Raw genomic sequence first — 15,327 nt, forward strand, 5'->3', positions numbered from 1 at the left:
GTATTAGTAGTACCAGTTGATATGTATTCTTTTAGTAGTAAATTAGTATCAAATAATTTAAATTTCGTTTGGGTCAAAATTAATACGTTTTTGTTATTATCGGCCTATATTGGTGTTTACTAATTTGTACCGGTTGATAGAATTTTTTTAATATTTTTTATCTTAACCATTTTATTTTAATAATTATATTAAAATAAAACATAATTATTAAACAATTTTAATTTGTATATTTTTTTTATTAAGAAACTAAAACTTATATTATAAATATAATATTTAAAAACATGGATAAATCTAATATGTTATACCAAACACATCGATATATACTAATCTATACTAATTATAAAGGGGTTAATTAAGTATGGTGTCACTTAACTTAGTGACACCAAGTAAATAAAAAATTTACCAAAAAAATCAAAATATTATTATACATTTATTACATAAAGATAAAATATGTGATTTGTCTCTTAAAAAAAACCAGCCCATTAATATATATAATAATAATAATAAATAAGGGTAAATTACACCAATTGTCCCTAAATTTTATTTAAAATTATATTTAGATCATTCAACTTTTAAAAATTACAAAATAATCACTAATGTTATCAAACTGTTGCACTTTAAGCTAAAAGGGTTAATAGCTAATTTGGTCCCTAGGTATAGATAAAAATCATTTTGACATTATTAAAATTTTCTTCACAATAATTGTAAAAAAAGAAAAGAAAATGTAACAATAAAAAAAATTCATGTAAAAAATCAATTGCGGCTAGAAAAAACCAAGAATTTTGTAGCTAAATTTTCTACACCCAATGTCATAAAAAATCACAGTTTTTTAACTTTTACAAAAACAAAGCATAATATCCATTCACTTTGATCCTACTCGTTTTTTTCATTTGTTTTGTTGTTTTACATTTTCTTCATTTTCATTTTTCTTTACCTTTTTTTTTCCCTGTAGATCGATGTCGGCTCTGCACTTCTCAAACCATTAATATATATATATATATGTCTTATTTATAGCTAGAAGTAAAATATTGACTTGAAACTTGATAAAAGAAATGGTGGGTTTGGAGGAGAAAAAGAGAACTTTGTATTATAAATTTTAAAAATACTAAAATTTCAAAACTAAAAGTTATTCAAAAACCCAATCAATCTAGTAACTAAAGTTACAGACAAAAAATTATAGGACTAGAAAAGTAGGGTGTTTTGTATTATAAATTTAAAAGAAAAAATCTCAAATTTCAAAAAAAAAAAATACCAAAGAGCCTAGACAATGTAATAGAACATTTTGTTATTCTTTCTTAATCTTTTTTCTCTTTTTTTCATAATTATTTAAAAAATCTTGCAAATAAGCTGTTGATGGTAGAAGTTTTTACGATTATCATGAATGAAAGCAATGTTGCAAGCTTAGATTTTGTTTCTTGACAACTCGAGCAACAACAATTGATCTAATTGCGGAATCCGAATCTTGTATTTAATTGTATTTTTCTAGAGCTTTTAAGAAAATTAAAACAAAAAAAAATTGTAAAGCAGTTTTTGGGAAAACAACGTGAGGTTGTTGACGTGATTGAAAATGTTAATCAATGATGGAAAACAAATGGAGTTTAGTATGAAGATTTTAAGATTCTTTTTATATGATAAAAATTTACAAGAAATGTTAGTTTGAGAATTTTTTTTAAGATTTATATATATTTAAACATTTAAACATTTTTAAAAAAATATGGTTTTTAATTATTTTTATAAATTTTCTAATAAAATTTAGTCTAAGATTTTTAAATTTTTGTTACAATTATTTGTTAAGAAAATTATAAAAATATCAAAATAATTTTTAACTATAGTTCAGGGACCAAATTAGCTATTAACCCTTTGACTTAAGGTGCAACGTTATATTTTTTAACGGAAGTTAACCGGAGTGACAAAAATGTAACAATTTGATAACGTTAGTGACTGTTTAAGTTTTGAAAGTTGGATGACTGAAATATAACTTTAAACAAAGTTTATAGACAATTAATATAGTTTACCCAATAGATAATTATTATTAAAATTTATCTTTCACTTAAAATAATTAATTATTTTCATTTTAATTTATTTTTATTTCAAAATACAATTATTATTAATGAACACTATTATTCAAAAGAAAAGTTGCTTCTAATGAGTGATAAGAATTTTAATACCAAACTAAAAACCACACATTCATCCCTATGGTACTATAACCTTAACACTAATATAAAGCACGTGCTTTAATTCATGTAGAAAACAATCATCCTCTATAACCAATTTTAATTAATATATATTTTTATTAAATTAAATAAAAATTATAAATAAATTTCATGGTGACGAAGGTTTTTTAACTCCACAAGTGAAATTAAAAAAATTATTAATATTTCGTTTGTTTGTTTTATTTATTTAAATATCAATGACATGGGGTAACTTTTTAAAGCACATAATACGATTTCTTTTCATAGTTTTATTTTTAACTCACGAAAATGGGTTCATAAGTTAGTTTACGTGACACATGGAAAAAGTATAATATATATAATTAGTTTGTTATCTATGCGAGGTACGAGTTTAATTGTATGTATAAATTAAAATATATTATATATTTTTAAATTGTTACAAATTTGTAACGTCACAGTAATATTATGATTAAGAAAATAAAAAAAATTAAATGTTTACTTTTCAAAATCATTATAATTTGTATTATAATCAATATAAATTAAGAAAAATTAATATTTAAAATAAAATTGAATTAGTTACTAATATTCATCAAAGTGATAAAAAAATTTAAAAGTTAAAAAAATTATATAATTATTTAAAAATGATATATCCACAATAGTATTGAATGCAAGAACTTGTTAATATTATTTTGGGTAATAACTTGAGAAGTTATTTTTATTTTAATTTAGTTCACAAATTAATTGCAGTTAAAAATAAAATATACTTAATAATTTTATATAATTATTTTAATATCTACACTATTGTTAAAGATAAAATTTTAATAAGACTTATTAAAATTTAGGCCATATATTAAGCTTCTTCTTTTTTTTTTATAAAGTTTTAAAGAAGTATATTAAAAAAAGTTGTAATTTTCTTTGGCCAACTAATGTTGTAAAATCTTAGTGTTAGAAGTTTTTATGTTCAAATTTTTAGATGATATATTACAAGTTATTAATTTGTTATATTCCACTCGACTTAGACACGTGGTACTTTTAGGGGATATCAAATGGACACTAAAGATGATGTCCCACTTCTCGTTTCCTAGCTCATTCTTAGCTACCTAATCTTCTAGTCTAGCCACCCACGATGAGACCACCTGTTAATAGAAGAAACGTCTCATTTCATCAAACTATTCACTATTATATTTGGCCTGTTGATAAGTTAAATTAAAAAGGGGTTGAAAAGTCAAAAATGGTGGGAGGTGCAATTGGCACCGAAAGAAAAAAAATAGTTGGCAAGTTGTTTAAAGTTGAATGGTATAATTGTAATTTTGGTCCCTAATTTTTTAGGCCATTTGCAAGTTAGTCCCTGAACCTCAACTATAAATAGGCCTAACCATTTCTCATTTCAACCATCCCAACCAATCTTTCTCTCTTAGTTTTCTCTCTTCTCCCATTTGAGAATTCTTAAGGAATTCTATTTGTTTGTAATACTTTGGAGATAGTAAAGTTATCATCTGGTGTTAGTGCCCGAGGACGTAGGTATAATTTACCGAACCTCGTTAAATCTCTTGTGTTCTTTCTTGTCCTATTTTTCTTTCAATATTTGAGGGTATAATAGTAGTATTTAATTGTGCTATTAAATTACTATAGAAGGGATATTCTGTCTAAGGAAAGACTTGGTATTTAAGAGATCCATGTGATCCACCTCTCTTCCCTGGGAATTGAACTTTGTGTGATTTTTTAGTACAATAATTTACACGCTTCCGACCCGATTGGAACAACAAGTGGTATCAAGAGCCGAAGGTTAATCGTAGTATGCTCTGTGGTTGCAGTTTAAACTGATCTTCCACATCAGAAAAGATTTCCTTAGGTATATTGAAAGATTATGGAGAAAACGGTCGGTGTAGGAGCTTCAACATCGTCCATGTGGACAAGACCGACAATTGCAAATGCAAGATTGGCCGTGGAGATCTTTGATGGTACGGGCCATTTTGGTATGTGGCAAAGTGAGGTTCTAGATGCCCTTTTTCAGCAGGGTCTAGACATTGCCATTGATGAAGAGAAACCAGATGATGTACAAGAGAAAGATTGGAAGGCGATCAATCGGTTGGCATGTGGCACAATTCGATCATGCCTTTCTCGAGAGCAGAGGTATGCTTTTTCAAAGGAGACTTCTGCAAATAAGTTGTGGGTGGCACTTGAAGAAAAATTTTTGAAGAAAATTTTTTGAAGAAAAACAGTCAAAATAAGCTCCACTTGAAGAAAATACTGTTTCGCTTCACATACGTCCCAAGTACCACAATGAATGATCACATCACCAAATTTAATCAGTTAGTCACTGATTTGCTGAATATGGATGAGACATTCAAAGATGAAGATTTGGCTTTGATGCTGTTGGGGTCACTTCCTGAGGAGTTTGAGTTCCTAGAAACTACTCTACTTCATGGCAGGAGTGATATATCTCTGAGCGAAGTCTGTGCGGCCTTATACAGTTATGAACAGAGAAAGAAGGACAAACAGAAAAACTCAATCAGAGATACAGAAGCTTTAGTAGTCCGAGGTCGTTCATACACTCGGAAGAAAACACAAAAGGGGAGATCAAAGTCAAAGTCCAGACTCGGGAAAGATGAATGTGCTTTTTGTCATGAGAAAGGCCACTGGAAGAAAAATTGTCCAAAGCTGAAGAATAAGGGAAAAGCTGCTGTAGATGCTTGTGTTGCTAAGCATGATACTAGTGACTCTGAACTATCACTGGTTGCATCATCATCGTCGTTCCATTCAGATGAGTGGATATTGGATTCGGGTTGTACCTATCATATGTCCCCTAACCGGGAGTGGTTCTCTGATTTAGTAGAACTAAATGGAGGAGTTGTTTATATGGGCAATGACAATGCCTGTAAAACTGTTGGGATAGGTTCAATCCAATTAAAGAATCAAGATAGATCAACCAGAGTTCTGACTGATGTTCGGTACGTGCCCAGTTTGAAGAAAAATCTCATCTCATTGGGAGCCTTGGAATCCAATGGTTCAGTTGTTACTATGAGAGATGGGATTTTGAAAGTGACATCTGGCGCACTTGTGATATTGAAGGGCATCAGGAAAAATAACTTGTATTACTACCAAGGTAGTACAGTTATTGGAGCAGTCGCTGCAGCTTCCGGTAACAAAGACTTGGACTCAATGCAGTTGTGGCATATGAAGTTGGGACATGCCAGCGAAAAATCCTTGCAAATTCTGGCAAAGCAAGGATTGTTGAAAGGTGCAAAGGCTTGCAAATTAAAATTTTGTGAGCACTGTGTTCTGGGAAAGCAAAAGAGAGTGAAATTCGGCACTGCTATCCATAATACAAAAGGTATTTTGGAATATATTCACTCAGATGTGTGGGGGCCTTCCAAAACACCTTCGTTGGGAGGAAAACACTACTTTGTTACTTTTGTTGATGACTTTTCCAGAAGAGTTTGGATGTATACCATGAAAACTAAAGATGAAGTGCTTGGAGTTTTTCTTAAATGGAAAACTATGATCGAAAACCAGACTGGCAAGAAAATCAAGCGGCTTAGGACGGACAATGGAGGGGAATATAAAAGTGATCCGTTCTTCGATGTGTGCTAAGAGTATGGTATTGTTCGACACTTCACAGTTAGGGATACACCACAGTAGAATGGATTGGCAGAGCGTATGAATCGAACATTGCTGGAGAAAGTTCGATGTATGTTGTCCAATGCTGGGTTGGGCAAGCAATTTTGGGCTGAGGCTGTGACATACGCTGGCCATCTTGTTAATCGTTTGCCATCATCTGCATTAGAAAGAAAAACTCCTATGGAGGTATGGTCTGGAAAATCGGCTACAGATTATGATTCCTTACATGTGTTTGGATCCACTGCATATTACCATGTGAAGGAGTCAAAGTTAGATCCGAGGGCAAAGAAAGCTCTCTTTATGGGAATCACTTCTGGAGTGAAGGGATTTCGTCTTTGGTGCTTAAGCACAAATAAAATGATCTGTAGCAGAGATGTTACCTTTGATGAATCTGCCACATTGAAAAAGGTAGCAGATAAAGATATTCAGACGAGCAATACTCCACAGCAGGTGGAATGTACTCCAAAACAGGTGGAGTTTGAGCAGATGGGGATTTGCCCAGTTAATAAGTCTAATTCTCCAGCCACAATGGAGGAATTAGAGGTTGAAGAGGTTTTGACCCAAGAACCACTAAGTACACCAGAACCAGTTGCAGTTGCAAGGCCACGGAGAGAAATTCGTAAACCTGCTAGATTTACTGATATGGTGGCCTACGCCCTTCCCGTTGTTGATGATATTCCTATCACTTATCAAGAAGCAATGCAAAGCTTAGAAAGTGATAAATGGAAAAGCGCCATGGATGAAGAAATGCAGTCTCTCCGGAAGAACAATACTTAGGAGTTGGCGCAATTACCGAAAGGTAAAAGGGCAATCGGATGCAAGTGGGTATTCGCAAAGAAAGATGGATCTCCTAGCAAGAAGGATATTCGCTACAAGGCAAGATTGGTAGCTAAAGGCTACGCTCAGAAGGAGGGAATTGACTACAATGATGTATTTTCCCCTGTTGTGAAGCATTCCTCCATTAGAATTTTGTTGGCCTTGGTAGCACAATTGAATTTGGAGCTAGCTCAACTTGATGTTAAGACGGCTTTCTTGCATGGTGAGTTAGAAGAGCAGATCTATATGACTCAGCCAGAAGGATACACAGATGCTGGTGGTAGAAATTGGGTTTGTAAGCTTAACAAATCGCTATATGGATTGAAGCAATCCCCGAGGCAGTGGTACAAGCGATTTGATAGCTTTATGAGAAGGCAGAAGTACACAAGAAGCAAATATGACAATTGTGTGTATTTGCAGAAGCTGCATGACGGATCTTTCATTTATCTACTCTTGTATGTTGATGATATGTTAATCGCTTCGAAGAGCCAAAATGAGATAGATAAGCTGAAGGCTCAGTTGAATCAAGAGTTCGAGATGAAAGATCTAGGTGAGGCCAAGAAGATTCTCGGCATGGAGATAAGTAGAGATAGACCGAGTGGCAAGCTCTGTTTAAATCAGAAGCAATATCTGAAAAAGGTATTACAATGTTTTGGTGTAAATGAAAACACAAAACATGTAAGTACCCCACTTGCTTCTCATTTGAAACTTAGTGCTCAATTATCTCCGAAGACTGAAGATGAAAGAGAATATATGGCGAAAGTCCCATATGCTAATGCAGTTGGGAGTTTGATGTATGCGATGGTGTGTACGAGGCCTGACATTTCACAAGCTGTTGGAGTTGTGAGCAGGTATATGCATGATCCTGGAAAAGGACATTGGCAAGTTGTGAAATGGATTCTACGGTATCTTCGAAAAACCGTAGATGTTGGTTTAATTTTTGAACAGGATGAAGCACTTGGTCAGTTTGTAGTTGGATATGTTGATTCCGACTTTGCTGGTGATTTAGATAAACGTCGTTCAACTACGGGGTATTTGTTTACTCTTGCGAAAGCCCCAGTGAGTTGGAAGTCTACCTTACAGTCTACAGTAGCTGTGTCTACTACAGAGGCAGAATATATGGCAGTTACAGAAGCTCTTAAGGAGGCTATTTGGCTTAATGGATTGTTGAAAGACTTAGGAGTTGTTCAAAGTCACATAAGTTTATATTGTGACAGTCAGAGCGCTATTCATTTAGCGAAAAATCAAGTCTATCATTCAAGAACCAAGCATATCGACGTAAGATATCACTTTGTGCGGGAAGTCTTTGAAAAAGGAAAAATTCTACTTCAGAAGATTCCGACAGCAGATAATCCCGCAGATATGATGACCAAGGTGGTAACAACAATCAAGTTTAATCATTGTTTGAACTTGATTAACATCCTGAGAATTTGAGCACCTTTAGGTGTATGGCGCTCGAGAGCGCATTTGGAGGCACTACAAAAGATAGCTTTATCGAATTTGGGGAGTTGAAGGAAGTGTGTGAAGATGTGATTATCCTAATCAAATCTTCAAGGTGGAGATTGTTGATAAGTTAAATTAAAAAGGGGTTGAAAAGTCAAAAATGGTGGGAGGTGCAATTGGCACCGAAAGAAAAAAAATAGTTGGCAAGTTGTTTAAAGTTGAATGGTATAATTGCAATTTTGGTCCCTAATTTTTTAGGCCATTTGTAAGTTAGTCCCTGAACCTCAACTATAAATAGGCCTAACCATTTCTCATTTCAACCATCCCAACCAATCTTTCTCTATTAGTTTTCTCTCTTCTCCCATTTGAGAATTCTTAAGGAATTCTATTTGTTTGTAATACTTTGGAGATAGTAAAGTTATCATCTGGTGTTAGTGCCTGAGGACGTAGGTATAATTTACCGAACCTCGTTAAATCTCTTGTGTTCTTTCTTGTCCTATTTTTCTTTCAATATTTGAGGGTATAATAGTAGTATTTAATTGTGCTATTAAATTACTATAGAAGGGATATTTTGTCTAAGGAAAGACTTGGTATTTAAGAGATCCATGTGATCCACCTCTCTTCCTTGGGAATTGAACTTTGTGTGATTTTTTAGTACAATAATTTACACGCTTCCGACCCTATTAGAACAACATGGCCCACCTATTTTTTAGTGTGAACACTCATTTTAAGGACCACTGGGGTTCACCTGAGCATAATAACCTCGTACTCTCTCAAAAAGAATAACAAAATAGACCACATCATATACATCCCCCACGCACTCCATGATGATAACCACCCTACCATGTTACTACTACTAGATAAGAAGACTTTTCTTATAGATGCCCTCTAGATCTAAGGACAAGGGATCTCCTCCCCCATTAATAATCTTAATCTCTTACTTTAAGCATACAATCCTCCTAGCTTTCGTAGTAGCCTTCCTTCTCCTCTTGTTTATTTTTGACTCTTCGTCTGTTTAGGTAAATTGGCCCTGCATTGTCACATTCTCCCTACCTTTCCCCAATACCTTTCATAAACAAAATTTGATAAAAAGAAATTTTAATTTTATAAAGTTTTATTGAAGGATGTTAAAAGTTTTTAATTTTATAAAATTTCAATTTTATGATGAAGGATGCGTAACTCAAAGAACAATGCCACTTGTAAAATAAAGAATTGCTCCATTTAATTTGTTTCCTAAACTATATGAAAACTTTACTTTGGATAACATGAGTAAATTTGGAAAACATTTTAAAGGTATCAAAGTGTGATTTTATCATATATTAACTCATGATTTTATTATTTTTAAATGAATAAATAGAAACCTTTTCATTTTGGAGGGTCAAAATACAATTTTATCATATATAAACTTTTATTTTTATCATTTATGAAATAACTAAAAAGCAATTTTCCATTTTTTAGGGCGATTGCTATTCACTCATGTTAGATAATATATATTATTATATTAATATAGAGAATATTCTAGATCGATAGGATAGAAATATTAAATCGGTTAAAAATTTTACATGTATGATAAATATAAATATATTGATGAATTCAACTATTAGATTATTAATGTATATATAATTATCTCTAACACTATAGATCAAACTAGCATTTAATCTAAAGGATCTTAAATCCCAACTTATCCATTCACCATTTTAATTTTTTTTTTAAAATCATACTTTAACTATTTAATTAAAAACAAAAGTATAATAACATAAATATTCTTATAACAAAATTTGTTACTTTTAAATTTTATTTTTTTTAGTAATTTCTTAATTGTGTTGATGTCTAATTGATTCATATTATAAACTCAACGAGGGACTTATATATAGAGATATAGATAGATACATATATTTATAGGTTATTTTTAAAGTTATATCACATTTAACCCTTAAACTTTAAACAAATTGCAATATGGTATCAATACTAAAAATGTTATAGTGAAAATGTCAAGCTTTTCTAGAGAAAGAAAAAAAAACTTTTGAGCCAGAGAGAGGGGTTTGGACTCTTGAGTCAAAGAAAGAGCAAAGAGAAAAGGTGGGTTTTGAGGAAAGAAGAAAATGACATAAAAATAAATCGGTATAAGTATTATAGAGACAGTTATATTAGGATTTAGATTGCATTTTGTTTTCTCTATTTAAAAAATGGGTAAATTAGTCTCTATACATTAGATCAAAAAGTAAATTGGTTTTTTTCTGTAAAAAAAATTCATTCATTTATACTGTTAAACACTAGCGTGGTTGATGGAATAACCAAACAGTGACACGTGACGTGTTACATGTACCTCATACTGACGTACATGGACCATGTTTAACAGTAAAAATGGATGAAATTTTTAACAGAAAGACTAGTTTACTCTTTGATCTACATACATGAACTAATTTGTCCATTTTTTGAGTAGAGGTAGCGAGATGCAACCTGACTAATAATATAAGGGCCTTCGTGATACTTTTACCAAATCAATACAAACCTCCGCAAGTCATCATATAATCGAACGTAGTGTAAGATCAAATTTTAATAAAATTAAAGGTTAAGCTTAATTGCATCACAAAATCAAAATACACAATTTTTTTAATACAAATGCCAGATTCATCGTTCTCCTAAAATTTAAAAGCTAAATGTGATACTAACCCTTATTTTGATTATAATCAATTTTAATATGTATATTTTTGGTAATATCATATTAAATATTATATAATAGTTTATGAATTTTTAAAAAAACTAAAATTAGGCTTTAACTAATGCCATCAATGATACGGTGAAGCTATCATACAAACATTTATAGGAACAAGTAGTAAATGACATGGTTTATCACCGTGGCCACAAACTCTATTTAAACCCACAAGAGTGGGTTTCTAGTGGCATCAAATCATAGCATAGGCCTCTTTTCTTCACCATGGTTTTCAATTTCAAAGCTCTAATGTTTTTAATGGCTACTCTTTTGCTGGTTTCCATGATAGTATGTGCCTTATACCTTTATCACTCTCTCTTCAAAAACTCATCAACAATGGTTTTTTTTTCTTTGTTAATGTTATCCAACTCTAAACTTCTTTTTTTTATAGGTTGAATCCAATGAGAAGGAAGAGAAGGTTGAAGTACTTTTTTTTTCTGTAAATTAGTATTTGGAATTCTAATACTTTTTTCCTTAACTTTCTTTTATTTTTAATTTTAGAAATTGAATTGATAATTTTGACTTCACTTAAATTTGAATGGGTTAATATATATATTAGTAGTTTGCACTGTTAGCACACTGAGAGCCCTTTTAGAAGAGTGTTTACTTCCGGTGCATTTAATTTTTTTTATTTCACGTTATAATATCTTTACACTAATTATAAATAAACACATTGTTCATCTAAAAATGTTCTAAGTATGTGGAAATATTTATTGGGTTATATATATGGTCAAAAGATTGGTACTTGGACCAAAAGCTTGTGCTTGGTGGTAAAATATTTTTTTCAATTAATTATTTTTATTTTTTGAAATAATTCTAATAATTACTATTTATATTTTTATTATAAAAAGTTGCATCTGAATCAATATATTAAAATAACACAACTTTTTGAAAAGTTTCAAATGAAAAAACATAATTATCAATTGAAGGTGTTGTGCTATGAAAAAACATACCTTATTCTGTAACACCCCTAACCTGTATCCATCGTCAGAATAGGGTTATAGAGCATTACCGGAGTTTACAAATTAATTTACAAACATTTCATTTCATCAAGCATTCATATTTATAACCAATCAAAATCAAAACATTAATGAGCTAGCGTTGGTCAATTTAACTTATTCATGCCATTATAACCAGAATCAAATCATCCAAAATTACTGATAGAACCAATGGATAGTGTTGTATATCTCCGACAAGCTTCTAACCTAATCGAGCTTCCGATAATCATTTCAATGCATCTAATAATTATACATATTACCAATAATAATTCAATTCCAATAATAAAACACATATTTATATAATATTCATGACCAAATAACATTCACTTTAATTAAAATTATACAGAATATAGTTCATACGAACTTACCAGGCTAAATTGCAGAAATACCAAAATTTAGGGACATTTTAGTAATTTTCTATTTTCCTTGAATTTCCACCCAATCTTGATCTAAATTAATATTTCATTCAAATTATTAGTTTAAATAATAAAACAATTCATTTCATGCAATTTGGTCACTTTTTGACTTTTTACAAATTTACCCTTAAAATTTTACTTTTATTCAATTTAGTCCCTGAACCTAAAACATGCAAATTAGCCATTTTTAATGAAAACTCATGCTAGTTGAATAAGTATGTATTTTCCTCCTCCTCTCCATTCCACATCCTTAATGTATAGAACATGCTTATATGTAACATTATCTATAATTTCACTATTTATTTATATGTTCATTCAAAGCTGTCCACTTGAGTCATAATCACTAAATTATTTATATCTTGAGCTAAAGGACTCTGAATTAAGATCCAATAAATTTATATGAAACTAGACTCACATATATTCCTACCATAAAATTTTCAGAATTTATGGTTTAGCCAATTAGTGCAGTTTATTCTTTAAAGTCATCCTTGTTCTGCTGTCTGACAGTTTCGACCCTTCTTCACTAAAAATTAATTATCTCCTCGTATGGGATTCGGATGATGTTACCGCTTGTTTCTATTGAAAATATAATAATTAATGATTTAAAAATATAAATTTAAGCCCCTAATTATTTTTCTCAAATTTTTGATGATTTTCCAAATTTAGAACAGGGGAACCCGAAATCATTTTGACGTTATCTCACAAAATTTATTATATCTCATGATTTACAACTTCATTTCTTACACCGTTTCTTCTATGAGAAACTAGACTCATTAAGATTTAATTTAATGTTTTATTAATATTCTAATTTGATTCCCACAATTTTTGGTGATTTTTCAAAATTAGATTACTGCTGCTGTCCGAAACTGTTTTAATGCAAGATGTTGATTACTAAGTTTAAAACTCCCTTATTCTTTTTTTTCTATAATATTTCTCATCACTTTCTCTTATCTCCCTTCACTAATATATCAAGAACATAAGACCTTATTTAAGAAAACTCTACTATAACATCATTTTCATGCTTTTTCAACAATATCAAACTTAAAAATATATTGAAATCTTGATGTTCTTACCTCGTCCTATTAGTTTCAACCTTTAACTTGATTTTCTCTCTCGTCCAACTTTTCTTTCTTGAATCTAAAATGATATTCTAGCTCCCCATAGTCTCCTTGTTATCTTTCTCTCTTGATGGATATGTAAATTCTTTTGATTTCTAGGTGAAAATGGTGAATTTTTGGTGGAAGGACCAAATTGTAAAGAAAGCAAAATTTTCTTTCTTTCTCTCTTCTTCTCACGTTGGTGCATGGGAAAAATAGTGGGATGGTGATTCTTCATGTTCCTTTTCAATTTGGTCCTAATTCATCCATATTTCTTAGTTTCTAGATTATTCCACCCTTAAAATATTTGCACCATTGGTCCTTCAACTTTTTTCATATTTACACTTTACCCCCTCAAATTTTGAGTATTTACTCTTAATCAACAAAAATTTTCTCACTTTTACGATTTAATCCTTTCTTGAATTAATATATCATAATATACTTCCCAATGTTGCCATAACTCAAAATTTCCCTTTTTGTCACTTTATTTCCTTTTTTTACTATATCAAAGATGTTGACACCATTTTTTTGATGAAAACGGGGTTGACTTGGGTTTTGAAAAATGAAAATGAAAACGAGAGTCGCCACCGATCCTTTTTGATGAGGTGTGATCGGATCACCTCAAAAAGTGGTTGTTTTTAATAAACGATTTAATTTTATTAAAACAACGATTTTGGTCCACGAAATTCAGAAAAACGGGTTCGGGAGTCGGTTACGCACGAGGAAGGATTAGCACCATCGATACGCCCAAAATTGGTACCTAGTTGATTACTTAATGTCTTAGTGTCGAAAAATTGAAAACTTTAGAGAAATTTAAAATACGATCCTTAAAAAAAAACTCGGATGACATGGATTGAAATTCGAGAGGATATTTGGCTATTTGGTTAAACGAGAAATCGAAACCCAGCACCTTAGGGTACGTTCCTCAAATTTCCAAATGCAAAACATTGCCTTATTTTGAAAATTTTTAAAAGGATATTAAGTCATTTGGTTGAACGAGAAAAATCGACACCCAGCACCTTAGGGCACGTTTTCTCGAATTTCCAAATGCTAAATATTGCCTCATTTAAAAAAATTTTCTTTTTTGAAGTGTGGTGTTAATATGAATAATGAAAAAAAAATATGATAATGTGAACAAAAATAATATGAGCAAAAAAAACGAATAATAAAGAAAAAAAAATCATGTATATACCATAACAAATAAATAAATAAATAAACTAAAACATAAAAATGGACATATAAATAAATACATAAATGAACATAAAAAAAGGAAAATAGATGAAAATTATAAAATATGAACATGTGTATGTACATTTAAGGGAAATATATATATGTATATATATACATAAAATTATGTAAATATGAGAATATATACAAATTATAAGATATAAAAATATAAGTATTTACATGCATATGTATATAGATTATAAAATACAAAGATATATAAAATATAAGTATATATGTTATAAAAACGAGTGTACGCAAATTTATAAAAACATGAAAAATATATGTATATATGTATTCTAAAATTATTATATAAAGTATATATATAAGTAAATATGTACATATATACGTATATAACTATCATAAAATATAAAAAGTATTTATATAAGTATATATGTAAAAATATAAAGAAAAAGATATACTCCTATATATATAAAAGCAATAATAATAATAATAATAACAATAATAATATGAAATTTATTAAGAAAGTAAACAAAATAACAAAAGGATTAGATTAAATATTAAAACAAGATTCGGAGCTCAAAACGCAAATAAACAAAAGAGGAAAGACTACTCTGAATACGTGCGAAACATGGAGGGGCTAAAAAGCAAATTTGTCCTTCTTCTTTAAAACGACGTAGTTTCGGAAGGGACTAATATTGAAAACGCAATAAATTAACGGGGTAAATTTAAAATATAAAAAAATTGATTTAAAAATAATTAAAAAGCGGAAGGGCTAAACGTGAAATTAGCCCTTCTGTCAAAACACGCGGATCCCCTTGGGTAGGCGGGTCGGGTCTCGGGTCAGGAGCCCAAAACGACGTCGTT

Source organism: Gossypium hirsutum, chromosome D09, assembly GCF_007990345.1.
Source record: "Gossypium hirsutum isolate 1008001.06 chromosome D09, Gossypium_hirsutum_v2.1, whole genome shotgun sequence".
In the NCBI taxonomy this organism is placed as follows: domain Eukaryota; kingdom Viridiplantae; phylum Streptophyta; class Magnoliopsida; order Malvales; family Malvaceae; genus Gossypium; species Gossypium hirsutum.